The following is a 20,584-nucleotide window of genomic DNA, read 5'->3' as shown; positions in this document are numbered from 1 at the left end:
GTACACAGACCTCAGAAAAAGAGTCACCAGTGTCCTAAAAAATGCAGCTGTACCCAATGTCCACTTAACCACGGACATGTGGACAAGTGGAGCAGGGCAGGGTCAGGAATATATGACTGTGACAGCCCACTGGGTAGATGTATGGACTCCCGCCGCAAGAACAGCAGCGGCGGCACCAGTAGCAGCATCTCGCAAACGCCAACTCTTTCCTAGGCAGGCTACGCTTTGTATCACCGCTTTCCAGAATACACACACAGCTGAAAACCTCTTACGGCAACTGAGGAAGATCATCGCGGAATGGCTTACCCCAATTGGACTCTCCTGTGGATTTGTGGCATCGGACAACGCCAGCAATATTGTGTGTGCATTAAATATGGGCAAATTCCAGCACGTCCCATGTTTTGCACATACCTTGAATTTGGTGGTGCAGAATTTTTTAAAAAACGACAGGGGCGTGCAAGACATGCTGTCGGTGGCCAGAAAAATTGCGGGACACTTTCGGCGTACAGGCACCACGTACAGAAGACTGGAGCACCATCAAAAACTACTGAACCTGCCCTGCCATCATCTGAAGCAAGAAGTGGTAACGAGGTGGAATTCAACCCTCTATATGCTTCAGAGGTTGGAGGAGCAGCAAAAGGCCATTCAAGCCTATACAATTGAGCACGATATAGTAGGTGGAATGCACCTGTCTCAAGTGCAGTGGAGAATGATTTCAACGTTGTGCAAGGTTCTGATGCCCTTTGAACTTGCCACACGTGAAGTCAGTTCAGACACTGCCAGCCTGAGTCAGGTCATTCCCCTCATCAGGCTTTTGCAGAAGAAGCTGGAGGCATTGAAGAAGGAGCTAAAAGGGAGCGATTCCGCTAGGCATGTGGGACTTGTGGATGCAGCCCTTAATTCGCTTAACAAGGATTCACGGGTGGTCAATCTGTTGAAATCAGAGCACTACATTTTGGCCACCGTGCTCGATCCTAGATTTAAAGCCTACCTTGGATCTCTCTTTCCGGCAGACACAGGTCTGCTGGGGTTGAAAGACCTGCTGGTGACAAAATTGTCAAGTCAAGCGGAACGCGACCTGTCAACATCTCCTCCTTCACATTCTCCCGCAACTGGGGGTGCGAGGAAAAGGCTCAGAATTCCGAGCCCACCCGCTGGCGGTGATGCAGGGCAGTCTGGAGCGACTGCTGATGCTGACATCTGGTCCGGACTGAAGGACCTGACAACGATTACGGACATGTCGTCTACTGTCACTGCATATGATTCTCTCAACATTGATAGAATGGTGGAGGATTATATGAGTGACCGCATCCAAGTAGGCACGTCACACAGTCCGTACTTATACTGGCAGGAAAAAGAGGCAATTTGGAGGCCCTTGCACAAACTGGCTTTATTCTACCTAAGTTGCCCTCCCACAAGTGTGTACTCCGAAAGAGTGTTTAGTGCCGCCGCTCACCTTGTCAGCAATCGGCGTACGAGGTTACATCCAGAAAATGTGGAGAAGATGATGTTCATTAAAATGAATTATAATCAATTCCTCCGCGGAGACATTGACCAGCAGCAATTGCCTCCACAAAGTACACAGGGAGCTGAGATGGTGGATTCCAGTGGGGACGAATTGATAATCTGTGAGGAGGGGGATGTACACGGTGATATATCGGAGGGTGAAGATGAGGTGGACATCTTGCCTCTGTAGAGCCAGTTTGTGCAAGGAGAGATTAATTGCTTCTTTTTTGGGGGGGGTCCAAACCAACCCGTCATATCAGTCACAGTCGTGTGGCAGACCCTGTCACTGAAATGATGGGTTGGTTAAAGTGTGCATGTCCTGTTTTGTTTATACAACATAAGGGTGGGTGGGAGGGCCCAAGGACAATTCCATCTTGCACCTCTTTTTTCTTTTCTTTTTCTTTGCATCATGTGCTGATTGGGGAGGGTTTTTTGGAAGGGACATCCTGCGTGACACTGCAGTGCCACTCCTAGATGGGCCCGGTGTTTGTGTCGGCCACTAGGGTCGCTAATCTTACTCACACAGTCAGCTACCTCATTGCGCCTCTTTTTTTCTTTGCGTCATGTGCTGTTTGGGGAGGGTTTTTTGGAAGGGACATCCTGCGTGACACTGCAGTGCCACTCCTAGATGTGCCCGGTGTTTGTGTCGGCCACTAGGGTCGCTAATCTTACTCACACAGCTACCTCATTGCGCCTCTTTTTTTCTTTGCGTCATGTGCTGTTTGGGGAGGGTTTTTTGGAAGGGACATCCTGCGTGACACTGCAGTGCCACTCCTAGATGGGCCCGGTGTTTGTGTCGGCCACTAGGGTCGCTTATCTTACTCACACAGCGACCTCGGTGCAAATTTTAGGACTAAAAATAATATTGTGAGGTGTGAGGTATTCAGAATAGACTGAAAATGAGTGTAAATTATGGTTTTTGAGGTTAATAATACTTTGGGATCAAAATGACCCCCAAATTCTATGATTTAAGCTGTTTTTTAGTGTTTTTTGAAAAAAACACCCGAATCCAAAACACACCCGAATCCGACAAAAAAAATTCGGTGAGGTTTTGCCAAAACGCGTTCGAACCCAAAACACGGCCGCGGAACCGAACCCAAAACCAAAACACAAAACCCGAAAAATTTCAGGCGCTCATCTCTAATATATATATATAGGCTCACATGGTCATGCTTACACCCACACACAAAATGAGGCCACTGGGTACTCCACCCTATGCTCTTATGTTTGGGCAAGATTCAAGACTGCATACTGATACATATAATATATGGAACTTAGTTTCAACAAGTGCTCAATCTTAACTTACTAAAACCAAAAATGGATGGCATGATTTAAAAAAGCCTATCAACTTGCTAATTGGGCAACCCATAAATTGCGGGAGAAGAATAAGATATGGTAGGACAGTAAAAGATGACTTGTTCATTCCAGAAGATAGAGTATAGCTAAGGCAGTTGGGTATACCAAATAATAGGAAGATAGTTAATAAGTGGAAGGAGGAACCCTACATTATGATAGAAAAAACTTCCTGATATTCCTGTGAACAAAATTGAACCAGAATTTGGAGGTGTACTCACAGGAATTTACCATAGACAACATCAACATCTATAGAGTGTCACGATCCGGGTATCTGGACGCCATTACCTGCCGTTTAGGTGTCTTCTGAGACTGGCCCAGCGTTCCAAATCCGGATCTCATCTGTGTCAACACTCTGCACATCCCTCCTGTCATTCTGAGACACTACCACAGCGGCGCCATGTTTGAATCCAACATGGCGTCTCCCGTCCTCCGCGGCCTCCGCCGCCGTTACTGTGTTATTGCTGCAGGTTCTCAGAATCGTGTATCATGCCTGCCGCGGCCTCTGCTGCCCTCCAAGTGTCTCAGCATATAGCTGTCATCTGGCGTCTCCTGTCCTCCGCGGCCGGCGCCGCCATTGTCATTGTGTTGCACATTTCATTCCAAACCAGGTTTTCCCTCCAGGTTCCAGCATGGGCGCAGCCATGTTGGATTTGATCACATGCTCCAATTCCTCCAATCCACCATCTCAGGAATCTGCATAATTGCCCAGCCAATGCCTGCATAGCAGCAGGTATAAGTATCCTGTGTCTGGGCCAGATAGATGTCAGTGCTTTGAATGTCATACCTTGTTCCAGTCTCTCTCTCCTGTGGCTTGTTTTTCCAGGTTCCAGTTCCTGTCTCCAGCATCCACAAAGAGACCCGCACCTGCTTTCCATCTTGCAGTGCAGCCTGACTCTACAGCCTTCCGTGGCTGTCCAGTTTCCAGCTATCTACTATCTGCTTCCAAGCAGCCAGCTTTCAACTGATTCCAGCTTCTACCAAACACCGGTGCTGATCCAGCGGATCCTATCTTACCAGCAGTATCCACTACCACCGGTAATCCTCTTTCTGCTATTCTGTTTCTACGCTCCCTAGCATCTCACATCATTCACTCTGTGTTTTATCACCTGGCTGGTTCCATCCAGCATCCACTCCGTGACTTTAGTACCTGGCTGATTCCATTCAGCATCCACTCTGCATTTCATCACCTGGCTGATTCCACTCAGCATCCACTCCGTGTCTTACCACCTGGCTGGTTCCATCCAGCTGATACAGCAGCATACTCAAGTTACAGATTCACCTGCTACAACTACTGGCATGTTCCTCGGCTATTTCTACAACTACAACCAGGCCTGGTAAGGTGATTCCATCAAAGGACTTTTACATCTGTTCTAAACCTACCAGTGCTCTGAGAAACCTTCTATGGTTATGTATTCCAGGAACTGTGTTATTTGCCACTGCCTTTGCTAAACTTGAATACTGCTTGTTATCACACGGAGTCTGTTAATAAACTTTTATTTTGAATTTTAAACTGGTTGTCATGGTCACACCTTCGGGTAATCATTCTGCACTTACATGTCCAGGGGTCTGATTAAACCTCCCAGGTTTAATTTCATCTCAGCCCCTACAACTGAGGCTTCCTCTCGTCAGCCTAAACCCTCAGTTGTGACAGTAAGCACTGACCATATGAATCCAGCCGGAGACCAGGATCAAGCGGCTAGACCTATGCAAGAACTGGCAGCCAGACTCGAACATCAGGAGGCTGCACAAGGTCACATCAGACGCTGTCTCCAGGATCTCTCTACTCGGCTAGATGGGATTCAGACGACCCTCCGTGGACCTGGCACGTCTGGTGCGTCCACCACAGTGACTCCAGCTGTAACCCCACCCACCTTGCCCATTTCCATACCACGTCTTCATCTTCCAACGCCAGCAAAATTTGACGGATCTCCAAGGTTCTGCAGGGGATTTCTCAACCAATGCGAAATCCATTTTGAGCTTCAATCTGGCAACTTCCCCAGTGACCGTACCAAAGTTGCTTATATTATTTCTCTCCTCAGTGGCTCAGCCCTTGATTGGGCATCACCGTTATGGGAGAAGTCTGATCCCCTGCTGTCCTCCTATACTGACTTTGTAGCATCATTCAGGCGCATCTTCGACGAGCCGGGCCGGGTTTCCTCTGCTTCATCTGAGATTCTCCGTCTACGCCAGGGAACACGTACTGTGGGACAGTATCTTATACAGTTCAAAATCCTGGCATCTGAACTGGCCTGGAACGACGAGGCCCTGTATGCTGCATTCTGGCATGGCTTGTCAGAACGCATTAAAGATGAGTTAGCTACCAGAGACTTGCCTTCTAAATTGGATGAGCTAATTTCACTATGCACTATGATCTACGGTTCAGAGAGAGAGCAACCGAGCGAGGAAGATCATCCGTTCCTAAATCTTCTGCTCCTCCTCCTCGTCAACCATCTCCATCCAAGGATGAGCCTATGCAAATTGGTCGTTCCCGTCTATCTCCCGCTGAGCGCCGAAGACGCCTCTCCGAGTCTCTATGTCTCCACTGTGCAGCTCCGTCGCACACTATCAACGCCTGTCCCAAACGTTCGGGACTCCAGATCCTAGCTCGCCAAGGAGAGGGCCGGCTAGGAGTAATGATCTCCTCTCCATCTCCTCATGATTGTAACCTCCCAGTGTCGCTCCAAATTGCTCAACGTTACAGGAACGTCATTGCCCTCCTTGATTCCGGAGCAGCTGGGAATTTCATAACCGAAGCTTATGTTAAACGGTGGTCCCTACCCACCGAGAGACTGTCCTCGTCCATCTCTTTGACTGCCGTGGATGGCAGCAAGATTTTTGACGCAGTTTTTTCCTTAAGGACTCTTCCAGTTCGTCTGAGAGTGGGAGTTCTTCATTCTGAGTATATTTCTTTTCTAGTGATTCCAAGAGCCACACATCCAGTGGTTTTAGGCCTTCCATGGCTCCGTCTCCACAACCCATCGATTGACTGGACGACTACGCAAATACTGGCATGGGGTCCCTCCTGTGCTGAGACTTGTTTAGCCAAAGTTCTTCCTGTTTGTTCTTCCTTCCCCAGGTCATCTGATGTTCCACCTCCTCCATATCAAGACTTCACGGACGTGTTCAGTAAAGCCTCTGCTGATATCCTTCCTCCTCATAGAGAATGGGACTGCCCAATCGACCTCATTCCAGGGAAGGTTCCACCGCGAGGCCGAACTTATCCGTTGTCTCTGCCTGAGACACACTCCATGGAAGAGTACATCAAAGAGAACCTGGCAAAGGGTTTCATCCGACCATCTTCTTCTCCAGCAGGCTTCTTCTTCGTTAAGAAGAAAGACGGTGGTCTGCGTCCGTGTATCGACTACAGAGGTCTGAACGACATTACCGTTAAGAACCGATACCCTTTACCCCTGATTACAGAACTCTTCGATAGAGTTAGTGGTGCAACCATTTTTACAAAGCTGGACTTGAGGGGTGCCTACAATCTCATCCGGATCCGTGAGGGTGACGAGTGGAAGACCGCCTTTAACACCCGTGACGGACATTATGAGTACCTCGTCATGCCCTTCGGATTGAGCAACGCTCCAGCAGTCTTCCAGCACTTCGTGAATGAGATCTTCAGGGACATCTTATACCGCCATGTCGTGGTTTATCTAGATGACATCCTCATCTTTGCTAATAATCTAGAAGATCATCGTTTCTGGGTAAAGGAGGTTCTTTCCCGTCTCCGTGTCAACCACCTCTATTGTAAATTGTAGAAGTGTATGTTTGAAGTGAAAACCATTCCGTTTCTAGGTTACATTGTGTCCGGTTCCGGACTAGAGATGGATCCTGAGAAACTCCAAGCAATCCAGAATTGGCCTATACCCTTAACCCTCAAAGGGGTCCAGAGGTTCTTAGGGTTCGCCAATTATTATAGAAAGTTTATACGAGACTTTTCCACCATTGTGGCGCCTATCACTGCATTAACCAAGAAAGGTGCTAATCCGTCCAAGTGGTCCGAAGAAGCTACGCAGGCCTTTCACCTTCTGAAGGAACGGTTCATCTCTGCACCAGTTCTGAAACAGCCCGACACCGACTCTCCTTTTATCTTAGAGGTAGATGCCTCCTCCATTGGAGTAGGAGCGGTGTTATCCCAGAGGGCCAAAGATGGACATCTACATCCTTGCAGTTTCTTCTCCCGGAAGTTCTCCCCAGCTGAGCGCATCTATGCCATTGGCGATCAGGAGTTGCTAGCCATCAAGCTCGCTCTGGAGGAGTGGAGATACCTGTTAGAGGGAGCTTCTTATTCAATCACCATACTTACCGACCACAAAAATCTTTTATATCTCAAAGGCGCACAATGTCTGAACCCTCGTCAGGCCAGATGGGCACTTTTCTTCTCTAGGTTTGACTTTAAACTCCAGTTCTGTCCGGGTTCTCAGAATCGTAAGGCCGATGCCCTTTCCCGCTCATGGGAGCAAGAAAATGAGTCCGAGTCTGCAGACAAGCATCCTATTATTAATCCGTTGGCATTCTCCACGGTAGGGATGGACTCTACGCCCCCGCCAGGGAAAAGTTTTGTTAAGCCAGTTCTAAGGAAGAAGCTCATGCATTGGGCCCACGCTTCCCGCTTTGCTGGACATACAGGCATTCAGAAAACCTTGGAGTTTATCTCTAGGTCCTACTGGTGGCCAACTCTGAAGAAGGACGTTATGGAATTTATTGCCTCCTGCCCAAAGTGTGCCCAACACAAAGTCTCCCGCCAGTCGCCTGCGGGGCAACCGGTTCCATTTTCTGTTCCCCGTCGACCATGGACCCATTGGTCGATGGACTTTGTTACCGATCTACCTATCTGCAACAAGTTTAATACCATCTGGGTGGTAGTTGACCGGTTCACCAAGATGGCACATTTCATCCCTCTCACCGGTCTTCCGTAAGCTTCCAAGTTGGCTCAAGTGTTTATACAAGAGATCTTCCGACTTCACGGTCTTCCTGAAGAGATTATCTCGGATCGTGGAGTACAATTTGTAGCCAAATTTTGGCGAAGTTTGTGTCAAGCCCTCCAAGTCAAGTTAAAGTTTTCCACAGCTTACCATCCTCAGACCAATGGTCAAACCGAGAGGGTGAATCAGGACTTGGAGGCCTTCCTCCGTATATATGTGTCTTCCTCTCAAGATGACTGGGTTCAACTCCTTCCTTGGGCCGAGTTCAGCCACAACAATCAATACCATTCCTCATCTTCTTCGACACCATTCTCCATTAATTATGGATTCCACCCTAAAGTCCCAGAATTTCAACCGCTTCCCGCAACTTCTGTTCCAGCAGTGGATGTCACCTTGCGTCAGTTTTCAAATAACTGGAAGAACGTCAGCGCAGCCCTGCTTAAAGCCTCATCCAGGTATAAGAAGTTTGCCGATAGGAAGCGTAGAGCGGTTCCTGCTCTCGAGGTGGGTGATCGTGTGTGGTTGTCCACGAAGAATTTGAGGTTGAGAGTTCCCAGCATGAAATTTGCACCTTGCTACATCGGTCCCTTCAGGATTGAACAAGTCATCAATCCTGTTGCCTACAGATTACAGTTACCACCCTTCTTGAAAATACCCAGGACATTTCATGTTTCCTTGTTGAAACCGCTGATCCTGAATCGGTTTCATTCCGCACTTCCTCCAGCTCCCAAAGTTCAGACTCAACGGGGAGTCGAGTACGAGGTGGCCAAGATTTTGGACTCACGTTTCCGTTACGGTCAGTTACAGTATCTCATTGACTGGAAGGGCTATGGTCCTGAAGAACGCTCTTGGACCAATGCCTCAGACGTCCATGCTCCTGCCTTGGTCCGAAATTTCCACTCAAAGTTTCCTTTAAAGCCTAAGAAGTGTCCTGGGGCCACTCCTAAAGGGGGGGGTGCTGTCACGATCCGGGTATCTGGACGCCATTACCTGCCGTTTAGGTGTCTTCTGAGACTGGCCCAGCGTTCCAAATCCGGATCTCATCTGTGTCAACACTCTGCACATCCCTCCTGTCATTCTGAGACACTACCACAGCGGCGCCATGTTTGAATCCAACATGGCGTCTCCCGTCCTCCGCGGCCTCCGCCGCCGTTACTGTGTTATTGCTGCAGGTTCTCAGAATCGTGTATCATGCCTGCCGCGGCCTCTGCTGCCCTCCAAGTGTCTCAGCATATAGCTGTCATCTGGCGTCTCCTGTCCTCCACGGCCGGCGCCGCCATTGTCATTGTGTTGCACATTTCATTCCAAAACAGGTTTTCCCTCCAGGTTCCAGCATGGGCGCAGCCATGTTGGATTTGATCACATGCTCCAATTCCTCCAATCCACCATCTCTGGAATCTGCATAATTGCCCAGCCAATGCCTGCATAGCAGCAGGTATAAGTATCCTGTGTCTGGGCCAGATAGATGTCAGTGCTTTGAATGTCATACCTTGTTCCAGTCTCTCTCTCCTGTGGCTTGTTTTTCCAGGTTCCAGTTCCTGTCTCCAGCATCCACAAAGAGACCCGCACCTGCTTTCCATCTTGCAGTGCAGCCTGACTCTACAGCCTTCCGTGGCTGTCCAGTTTCCAGCTATCTACTATCTGCTTCCAAGCAGCCAGCTTTCAACTGATTCCAGCTTCTACCAAACACCGGTGCTGATCCAGCGGATCCTATCTTACCAGCAGTATCCACTACCACCGGTAATCATCTTTCTGCTATTCTGTTTCTACGCTCCCTAGCATCTCACATCATTCACTCTGTGTTTTATCACCTGGCTGGTTCCATCCAGCATCCACTCCGTGACTTTAGTACCTGGCTGATTCCATTCAGCATCCACTCTGCATTTCATCACCTGGCTGATTCCACTAAGCATCCACTCCGTGTCTTACCACCTGGCTGGTTCCATCCAGCTGATACAGCAGCATACTCAAGTTACAGATTCACCTGCTACAACTACTGGCATGTTCCTCGGCTATTTCTACAACTACAACCAGGCCTGGTAAGGTGATTCCATCAAAGGACTTTTACATCTGTTCTAAACCTACCAGTGCTCTGAGAAACCTTCTATGGTTATATATTCCAGGAACTGTGTTATTTGCCACTGCCTTTGCTAAACTTGAATACTGCTTGTTATCACACGGAGTCTGTTAATAAACTTTTATTTTGAATTTTAAACTGGTTGTCATGGTCACACCTTCGGGTAATCATTCTGCACTTACATGTCCAGGGGTCTGATTAAACCTCCCAGGTTTAATTTCATCTCAGCCCCTACAACTGAGGCTTCCTCTCGTCAGCCTAAACCCTCAGTTGTGACATAGAGCAAGATAATGGATTTCCTGAGTCTAGTGATCATGGTCAAGAAATCTGACAATATGGAAGAGAGAGAGGTTCAATTATGAACCCAAAAACACGATACTACCCTGGCTACAAATCAAACTAAGTTAGAGGGTTGAGGAATCCCAAAGTAGTTCCAACTTTCCAATTCCATCAGGGGTAAAAGAGAATATTTAGTCCCAGAAATAGATCTGAAAGAACATTGTAAATCACCTGTGATACTGACATAATAAAGTGAGCCTGGAAATACAGAGGATTATTCATTCCAGCATAATATGTACATGACCTTATTTTGGGTATTGTTCTAGGGTTAACTAGAATGAATGAAAGGTGTGTGAGGGGATATACAGTTATTAAAGGTCATATAAAAGTTATTAAAAAAAGTTATTATTATTAAAGTTATTAAAGGTCATACTGTAAGTGGTGATCAAGCTGTGTTATTTCCCTGTGAGTTTAGGATGGTACTTACACTGCATCCACCAATGTGCCCCTCAAGGAGGATATGGACCCCTCATGCAGCTTAGGACAGCTTCTAGAGGAAGACACAGCTGCACCCAATATTCTGTCCCTTTCAGTGCAGACCCACTACTCTCAAAGACAGAGTGAACACTGTCAGCACCTGGAGTTCCCACTGCCTCCTGTATGTGCTCAATTCCCACTTACTGCACTAATAGCCCACATTATTCCGTTACTCGCAGCACATATGGGGCCCTCTCCTTACTTCTGTGCCAGCGGGCTCCTTCACATACTCTTAGCACCCATTAGGAGGGGATAGACATGAAAGAGATTGGGGCAGTAGAGGGACAAATGAGAGAGAGAGAGAGAGAGAGAGAGAGTAAGATGGGGCAGGGCTGAGAGAGAGGGGGGCTGGAAGGAGATAGAGAGGGTGAGGAGATGAAAGAGTCAGATAGATGTAGGTAAAGAAGGGACTTAGAAGAGAGAGGCAGACAGGTGAGTGGAGGGGGGACAGCTATGAGAAGGCACCTGTAATTGCTTGGTGTTGCCAACCCTCACTAGCACAATCCCCTCCCCCCACACACATAACAGCAACATCTGCCTTCTCTGGACCCACAATCCCCTCTGACAGTGATCAGGGAGAGAGGGAGACGATTGATGAATGATTTGGGGTAATGATTTGATAAATGGCAGAAGCCTGAATTTGAAAAGCTGTTGGTCTTACAGAGAAATTACTCATTTTGTAATACTTTCCAATTATATTTGCAGGCTTTTGGACAAGGACATATTGTAGAGCCTGGTTCTGAGTTGCACACAATTCCGTCGGCTTACAGATCTTGACGTTTTTAATAGACTGCTCATGTGTTGGTGCCTGCATATCAGTTGGATCTCCACTTGTGACTGAGTGAATATTACTGGGCAACAACTTGGTGTTTGTATGTAGGATAAATGTTGTGCATATCATGGTTAATGGAACTGCAGGTGATTCAGAGGTGAGCTTAAGCAGAGATCTGGCTGACCTAGTCAGATCTCTTGCACCAAGGATAGGGATAGTGGAAATGTGTACAGATCATGGTAACATCTACTTTCTACTATCATATGGATGGGGCTGTGTGCACTGGTCACATACAGTACAGTAGATGCAGCTGACTCTGGATAATGGCAGAAATCTTAATTTATGTCCAACTGGTAACACTTATGAATCAGGCCCATAGGTTTCTGGTTTAAAAACTTGGTAGCTGCCCAGAATATACTGTAAATATCCAGAGGGCACCTTCTCTGCATGTAATGTGCCTATGTGCAGGCTTGCCCATTTTTCCTTTAAAAGGCAACAGTACTGTGTCGAGTAAGGGGGAGTTCCCAAGCAATCCATCAGATTGTGGACATGTATACCCAATATTTAAATTATTGTTGCTTGTTGCCATTAGATGCAAATCTTCCTGTTTTACTATGGCCTAATTACACCAATTATTATCTGCTGTACTGTATGTTTGGGAGGAATGATGGGGGAGGTTACCAAGACCTCAATAGATAAATGTATCAACTACTAGATGACTAATATGCTTATACTGTGCCATAAGAGATTACATAGGTCTTGGTAAGTGGCAGGGACAAACTGGAGCTGGGATTTGGCATGTGAAAAGGAAGAAAAAAAATATGTTGAGCTCATATTTGACTGAATTACCATAATTTCTGGGGATACAGACAACCCCAGTTAGTAAATGACCTTTATGGTGTCCCAGAAGTGAAGTTCACTGAATCCTATGTAATGTTCAGTCTTCCAGGGTTTGCACTACTTTGTTTACAGTTGAGTAAGTGTAAATCGGTTGCAGTCTTGTTTCATTTATCATCAACCTGACTGCTAGGTAAAAATATGCTTATATTTAAAGCAATGTGTTTTTGGAAAACTAGCAAACCACAGATAGATTTCTGTGAAAAGAAAATTGAAGGTTTTTGCTCAGTGATGCTTTGCATTCTTCCTTGACACACATTCACCTCCATTTCACAGAATGCACTGGCAGGAGGATGAGTAGGAGTTGAAAGGAATGTTTCGCTAAAAGCATGAATGGGAATAGATTTTCTTTAAATATATGAAATATGCATCTGTTGCTGTTACCGTATGTTCCAACAATAGCAAGTTAATATACAAGGCAGTACTTTTTTAGTTTGAATAGTGTAATATAACATTTTCAAACACCTGTAGCAGTGGTAATCCTGCAATTTTCCTAAACCTAGCTATTGAAAACAATTCACAAATACTGGGGCAGATGTATTAAGCCTGGAGACGGCATAAGGAAGTGATAATCCAGTGACAAGTGCAATCAGCTCCTAACTTTTAATATACATATTGGAGCTGATTGGCTGGTGCATTTATCACCTTGCACTTATCACTGATTTATCACTTCCTTATGCCTTCTCCAGGTTAATACATCTGCTCCACTGTTCTGTATTCCCTGTTGAAGTGAATTTATATTTTGTTCTGTTTTCTGTCTTTTTTACAACTTTTATACTTCACCTTGAACACCATCGGTGTGATGTCATAATGAGAATTTTGCAACTTTTATTTCCTTGATCTCTGCAGCAAATACTATATAGCAGTGACTTAAATGTAAAATGTACAAACCAAAATAATTTGTAACTCCTGCTCACCAGTAGTGGATTGACAATGATTCTCAGAATACCAGGATGTCCTCAGTAGCCTTGTCAGCTGCCTATGGGCTGAAACACACTACCCGGCTTTTGCCGGCCGGGAAAAAGCCGGACGGCTTTTTCCCGTGCCGGCATTGTAGTTAACAGTGTGAGGGCTAGGGTCTCACCACTGGAAGGTCCGGCGGCCGGGCGGCCGCTGGGCCGTCTTTGGAGCCAGTAAACCATGTGTGTGAAGGGGAGCTTTCACACACAACGGTTTTTTCTGAAGCCGTGTCTGATGCTGCGCATGCGCACAGCATCACACTAGAGATGAGCGGGTTCGGTTCCTCTGAATCCGAACCCGCCCGAACTTCAGGTTTTTTTACACGGGTCCGAGCAGGCTCGGATCTTCCCGCCTTGCTCGGCTAACCCGAGCGCGCCCGAACGTCATCATCACGCTGTCGGATTCTCGCGAGGCTCGGATTCTATCGCGAGACTCGGATTCTATATAAGGAGCCGCGCGTCGCCGCCATTTTCACACGTGCATTGAGAGTCATAGGGAGAGGACGTGGCTGGCGTCCTCTCCGTTTAGAGAAGAGAGAGACACAGTATTTTGGGGAGCATTATTAGGAGGAGTACTACTATACTGTATACTACTATACTACTTGCTGAAGTGATATTTATAGATTAGATAGTGTGACTGTAAGTGTATTATCTGACTTGTGGGGGAGACACTGACAGTGGGGAGCAGTTAGAGTCTGAGAGCAGGACTCAGGAGTACATATAACGTACAGTGCACACTTTTGCTGCCAGAGTCAGTGCCACACTGCCATTGTTGTGACCACACTGACCACCAGTATAATAATATATTTTGTGATTGTCTGCTTAGGCCTCGGAGTACTAGTTGCAAGTTGCAACGTGACCTGAAGTGACCACCAGTTTAATAATCAATCACCACCAGTTTAATATATATATATATATATATATATATATATAATTGTATATAATATATATATATATATATATATATAATATTGTATACCACCTACCCGTGGTTTTTTTTTTTTCATTCTTCTTTATACATACTACTATAGTAGCTTACTGTAGCAGTCTGCGGTGCTGTGCTGACCTGACAGTGTCCAGCAGGTCCGTCATCAGTCATTACATAATAAATATATATAGTACCTGTCCGGCTGCAGTACTAGTGATATTATATTGATTTCATCTCATTATCAATAATTTATCATCTAGTCTAGACTCTATATTAGCAGCAGACACAGTACGTTAGTCCACGGCTGTAGCTACCTCTGTGTCGGCACTCGGCAGTCCATCCATAATTGTATACCACCTACCCGTGGTTTTTTTTTTTTCTTTCTTCTTTGTACATACTACTATAGTATAGTAGCTTACTGTAGCAGTCTGCGGTGCTGCAGAGCTGACAGTGTCCAGCAGGTCCGTCATCAGCCATCATTACCTAATAAATATATTATCTACCTGTCCGGCTGCAGTACTAGTGATATTATATATACATACATATATATATTGATTTCATCTCATTATCAATCATCCAGTCTATATTAGCAGCAGACACAGTACGTTAGTCCACGGCTGTAGCTACCACTGTGTCGGCACTCGTCAGTCCATCCATAATTGTATACCACCTACCCGTGTTTTTATTTTTTTTCTTCTTTGTACATACTACTATAGTATAGTAGCTTACTGTAGCAGTCTGCGGTGCTGCTGAGCTGACAGTGTCCAGCAGGTCCGTCATCAGTCATCATTACCTAATAAATATATTATCTACCTGTCCGGCTGCAGTACTAGTGATATTATATATACATACATATATATATTGATTTCATCTCATTATCAATCATCCAGTCTATATTAGCAGCAGACACAGTACGTTAGTCCATGGCTGTAGCTACCTCTGTGTCGGCACTCGGCAGTCCATCCATAATTGTATACCACCTACCCGTGGTTTTTTTTTTCTTTCTTTTTTGTACATACTACTATAGTATAGTAGCTTACTGTAGCAGTCTGCGGTGCTGCTGAGCTGACAGTGTCCAGCAGGTCCGTCATCAGTCATCATTACCTAATAAATATATTATCTACCTGTCCGGCTGCAGTACTAGTGATATTATATATACATACATATATATATTGATTTCATCTCATTATCAATCATCCAGTCTATATTAGCAGCAGACACAGTACGTTAGTCCACGGCTGTAGCTACCTCTGTGTCGGCACTCGGCAGTCCATCCATAATTGTATACCACCTACCCGTGGTTTTTTTTTTTCTTTCTTCTTTGTACATACTACTATAGTATAGTAGCTTACTGTAGCAGTCTGCGGTGCTGCTGAGCTGACAGTGTCCAGCAGGTCCGTCATCAGTCATCATTACCTAATAAATATATTATCTTCCTGTCCGGCTGCAGTACTAGTGATATTATATATACATACATATATATATATTGATTTCATCTCATTATCATCCAGTCTATATTAGCAGCAGACACAGTACGGTAGTCCACGGCTGTAGCTACCTCTGTGTCGGCACTCGGCAGTCCATCCATAATTGTATACCACCTACCCGTGGTTTTTTTTTTTTCTTCTTTGTACATACTACTATAGTATAGTAGCTTACTGTAGCAGTCTGCGGTGCTGCTGAGCTGACAGTGTCCAGCAGGTCCGTCATCAGTCATCATTACCTAATAAATATATTATCTACCTGTCCGGCTGCAGTACTAGTGATATTATATATACATACATATATATATATTGATTTCATCTCATTATCATCCAGTCTATATTAGCAGCAGACACAGTACGGTAGTCCACGGCTGTAGCTACCTCTGTGTCGGCACTCGGCAGTCCATCCATAATTGTATACCACCTACCCGTGTTTTTTTTTTTTCTTTCTTCTTTGTACATACTACTATAGTATAGTAGCTTACTGTAGCAGTCTGCGGTGCTGCTGAGCTGACAGTGTCCAGCAGGTCCGTCATCAGTCATCATTACCTAATAAATATATTATCTACCTGTCCGGCTGCAGTACTAGTGATATTATATATACATACATATATATATATTGATTTCATCTCATTATCATCCAGTCTATATTAGCAGCAGACACAGTACGGTAGTCCACGGCTGTAGCTACCTCTGTGTCGGCACTCGGCAGTCCATCCATAATTGTATACCACCTACCCGTGGTTTTTTTTTTTTTCTTTCTTCTTTGTACATACTACTATAGAGTATAGTAGCTTACTGTAGCAGTCTGCGGTGCTGCTGAGCTGACAGTGTCCAGCAGGTCCGTCATCAGTCATCATTACCTAATAAATATATTATCTACCTGTCCGGCTGCAGTACTAGTGATATTATATATACATACATATATATATATTGATTTCATCTCATTATCATCCAGTCTATATTAGCAGCAGACACAGTACGGTAGTCCACGGCTGTAGCTACCTCTGTGTCGGCACTCGGCAGTCCATCCATAAGTATACTAGTATCCATCCATCTCCATTGTTTACCTGAGGTGCCTTTTAGTTGTGCCTATTAAAATATGGAGAACAAAAATGTTGAGGTTCCAAAATTATGGAAAGATCAAGATCCACTTCCACCTCGTGCTGAAGCTGCTGCCACTAGTCATGGCCGAGACGATGAAATGCCAGCAACGTCGTCTGCCAAGGCCGATGCCCAATGTCATAGTACAGAGCATGTCAAATCCAAAACACCAAATATCAGTAAAAAAAGGACTCCAAAACCTAAAATAAAATTGTCGGAGGAGAAGCGTAAACTTGCCAATATGCCATTTACCACACGGAGTGGCAAGGAACGGCTGAGGCCCTGGCCTATGTTCATGGCTAGTGGTTCAGCTTCACATGAGGATGGAAGCACTCAGCCTCTCGCTAGAAAACTGAAAAGACTCAAGCTGGCAAAAGCACCGCAAAGAACTGTGCGTTCTTCGAAATCCCAAATCCACAAGGAGAGTCCAATTGTGTCGGTTGCGATGCCTGACCTTCCCAACACTGGACGTGAAGAGCATGCGCCTTCCACCATTTGCACGCCCCCTGCAAGTGCTGGAAGGAGCACCCGCAGTCCAGTTCCTGATAGTCAGATTGAAGATGTCAGTGTTGAAGTACACCAGGATGAGGAGGATATGGGTGTTGCTGGCGCTGGGGAGGAAATTGACCAGGAGGATTCTGATGGTGAGGTGGTTTGTTTAAGTCAGGCACCCGGGGAGACACCTGTTGTCCGTGGGAGGAATATGGCCGTTGACATGCCTGGTGAAAATACCAAAAAAATCAGCTCTTCAGTGTGGAGGTATTTCAACAGAAAAGCGGACAACAGGTGTCAAGCAGTGTGTTGCCTTTGTCAAGCTGTAATAAGTAGGGGTAAGGACGTTAACCACCTCGGAACATCCTCCCTTATACGTCACCTGCAGCGCATTCATAATAAGTCAGTGACAAGTTCAAAAACTTTGGGTGACAGCGGAAGCAGTCCACTGACCAGTAAATCCCTTCCTCTTGTAACCAAGCTCACGCAAACCACCCCACCAACTCCCTCAGTGTCAATTTCCTCCTTCCCCAGGAATGCCAATAGTCCCGCAGGCCATGTCACTGGCAATTCTGACGATTCCTCTCCTGCCTGGGATTCCTCCGATGCATCCTTGCGTGTAACGCCTACTGCTGCTGGCGCTGCTGTTGTTGCTGCTGGGAGTCGATGGTCATCCCAGAGGGGAAGTCGGAAGACCACTTGTACTACTTCCAGTAAGCAATTGACTGTCCAACAGTCCTTTGCGAGGAAGATGAAATATCACAGCAGTCATCCTGCTGCAAAGCGGATAACTGAGGCCTTGACAACTATGTTGGTGTTAGACGTGCGTCCGGTATCCGCCGTTAGTTCACAGGGAACTAGACAATTTATTGAGGTAGTGTGCCCCCGTTACCAAATACCATCTAGGTTCCACTTCTCTAGGCAGGCGATACCGAAAATGTACACAGACCTCAGAAAAAGACTCACCAGTGTCCTAAAAAATGCAGCTGTACCCAATGTCCACTTAACCACGGACATGTGGACAAGTGGAGCAGGGCAGGGTCAGGACTATATGACTGTGACAGCCCACTGGGTAGATGTATGGACTCCCGCCGCAAGAACAGCAGCGGCGGCACCAGTAGCAGCATCTCGCAAACGCCAACTCTTTCCTAGGCAGGCTACGCTTTGTATCACCGCTTTCCAGAATACGCACACAGCTGAAAACCTCTTACGGCAACTGAGGAAGATCATCGCGGAATGGCTTACCCCAATTGGACTCTCCTGTGGATTTGTGGCATCGGACAACGCCAGCAATATTGTGTGTGCATTAAATATGGGCAAATTCCAGCACGTCCCATGTTTTGCACATACCTTGAATTTGGTGGTGCAGAATTTTTTTAAAAACGACAGGGGCGTGCAAGAGATGCTGTCGGTGGCCAGAAGAATTGCGGGACACTTTCGGCATACAGGCACCACGTACAGAAGACTGGAGCACCACCAAAAACTACTGAACCTGCCCTGCCATCATCTGAAGCAAGAAGTGGTAACGAGGTGGAATTCAACCCTCTATATGCTTCAGAGGTTGGAGGAGCAGCAAAAGGCCATTCAAGCCTATACAATTGAGCACGATATAGGAGGTGGAATGCACCTGTCTCAAGCGCAGTGGAGAATGATTTCAACGTTGTGCAAGGTTCTGATGCCCTTTGAACTTGCCACACGTGAAGTCAGTTCAGACACTGCCAGCCTGAGTCAGGTCATTCCCCTCATCAGGCTTTTGCAGAAGAAGCTGGAGACATTGAAGGAGGAGCTAACACGGAGCGATTCCGCTAGGCATGTGGGACTTGTGGATGGAGCCCTTAATTCGCTTAACAAGGATTCACGGGTGGTCAATCTGTTGAAATCAGAGCACTACATTTTGGCCACCGTGCTCGATCCTAGATTTAAAGCCTACCTTGGATCTCTCTTTCCGGCAGACACAAGTCTGCTGGGGTTCAAAGACCTGCTGGTGACAAAATTGTCAAGTCAAGCGGAACGCGACCTGTCAACATCTCCTCCTTCACATTCTCCCGCAACTGGGGGTGCGAGGAAAAGGCTCAGAATTCCGAGCCCACCCGCTGGCGGTGATGCAGGGCAGTCTGGAGCGACTGCTGATGCTGACATCTGGTCCGGACTGAAAAACCTAACAACGATTACGGACATGTCGTCTACTGTCACTGCATATGATTCTCTCACCATTGAAAGAATGGTGGAGGATTATATGAGTGACCGCATCCAAGTAGGCACGTCACACAGTCAGTACTTATACTGGCAGGAAAAAGAGGCAATTTGGAGGCCCTTGCACAAACTGGCTTTATTCTACCTAAGTTGCCCTCCCACAAGTGTGTACTCCGAAAGAGTGTTTAGTGCCGCCGCTCACCTTGTCAGCAATCGGCGTACGAGGTTACATCCAGAAAATGTGGAGAAGATGATGTTCATTAAAATGAATTATAATCAATTCCTCCGTGGAGACATTGACCAGCAGCAATTGCCTCCACAAAGTACACAGGGAGCTGAGATGGTGGATTCCAGTGGGGACGAATTGATAATCTGTGAGGAGGGGGATGTACACGGTGATATATCGGAGGATGATGATGAGGTGGACATCTTGCCTCTGTAGAGCCAGTTTGTGCAAGGAGAGATTAATTGCTTCTTTTTTGGTGGGGGTCCAAACCAACCCGTCATTTCAGTCACAGTCTTGTGGCAGACCCTGTCACTGAAATGATGGGTTGGTTAAAGTGTGCATGTCCTGTTTATACAACATAAGGGTGGGTGGGAGGGCCCAAGGACAATTCCATCTTGCACCTCTTTTTTCTTTAATTTTTCTTTGCATCATGTGCTGTTTGTGGAATATTTTTTGGAAGGGCCATCCTGCGTGACACTGCAGTGCCACTCCTAGATGGGCCCGGTGTTTGTGTCGGCCACTAGGGTCGCTTATCTTACTCACACAGCTACCTCATTGCGCCTCTTTTTTTCTTTGCGTCATGTGCTGTTTGGGGAGGGTTTTTTGGAAGGGCCATCCTGCGTGACACTGCAGTGCCACTCCTAGATGGGCCCGGTGTTTGTGTCGGCCACTAGGGTCGCTTATCTTACTCACACAGCTACCTCATTGCGCCTCTTTTTTTCTTTGCGTCATGTGCTGTTTGGGGAGGGTTTTTTGGAAGGGCCATCCTGCGTGACACTGCAGTGCCACTCCTAGATGGGCACGGTGTTTGTGTCGGCCACTAGGGTCGCTTATCTTACTCACACAGCT

This window comes from Pseudophryne corroboree, chromosome 10 (assembly GCF_028390025.1).
Source record: "Pseudophryne corroboree isolate aPseCor3 chromosome 10, aPseCor3.hap2, whole genome shotgun sequence".
Classification (NCBI taxonomy): Eukaryota; Metazoa; Chordata; class Amphibia; order Anura; family Myobatrachidae; genus Pseudophryne; species Pseudophryne corroboree.
The sequence above is the reverse complement of the archived record's forward strand: the minus strand, read 5'-3'. Positions refer to the sequence as shown.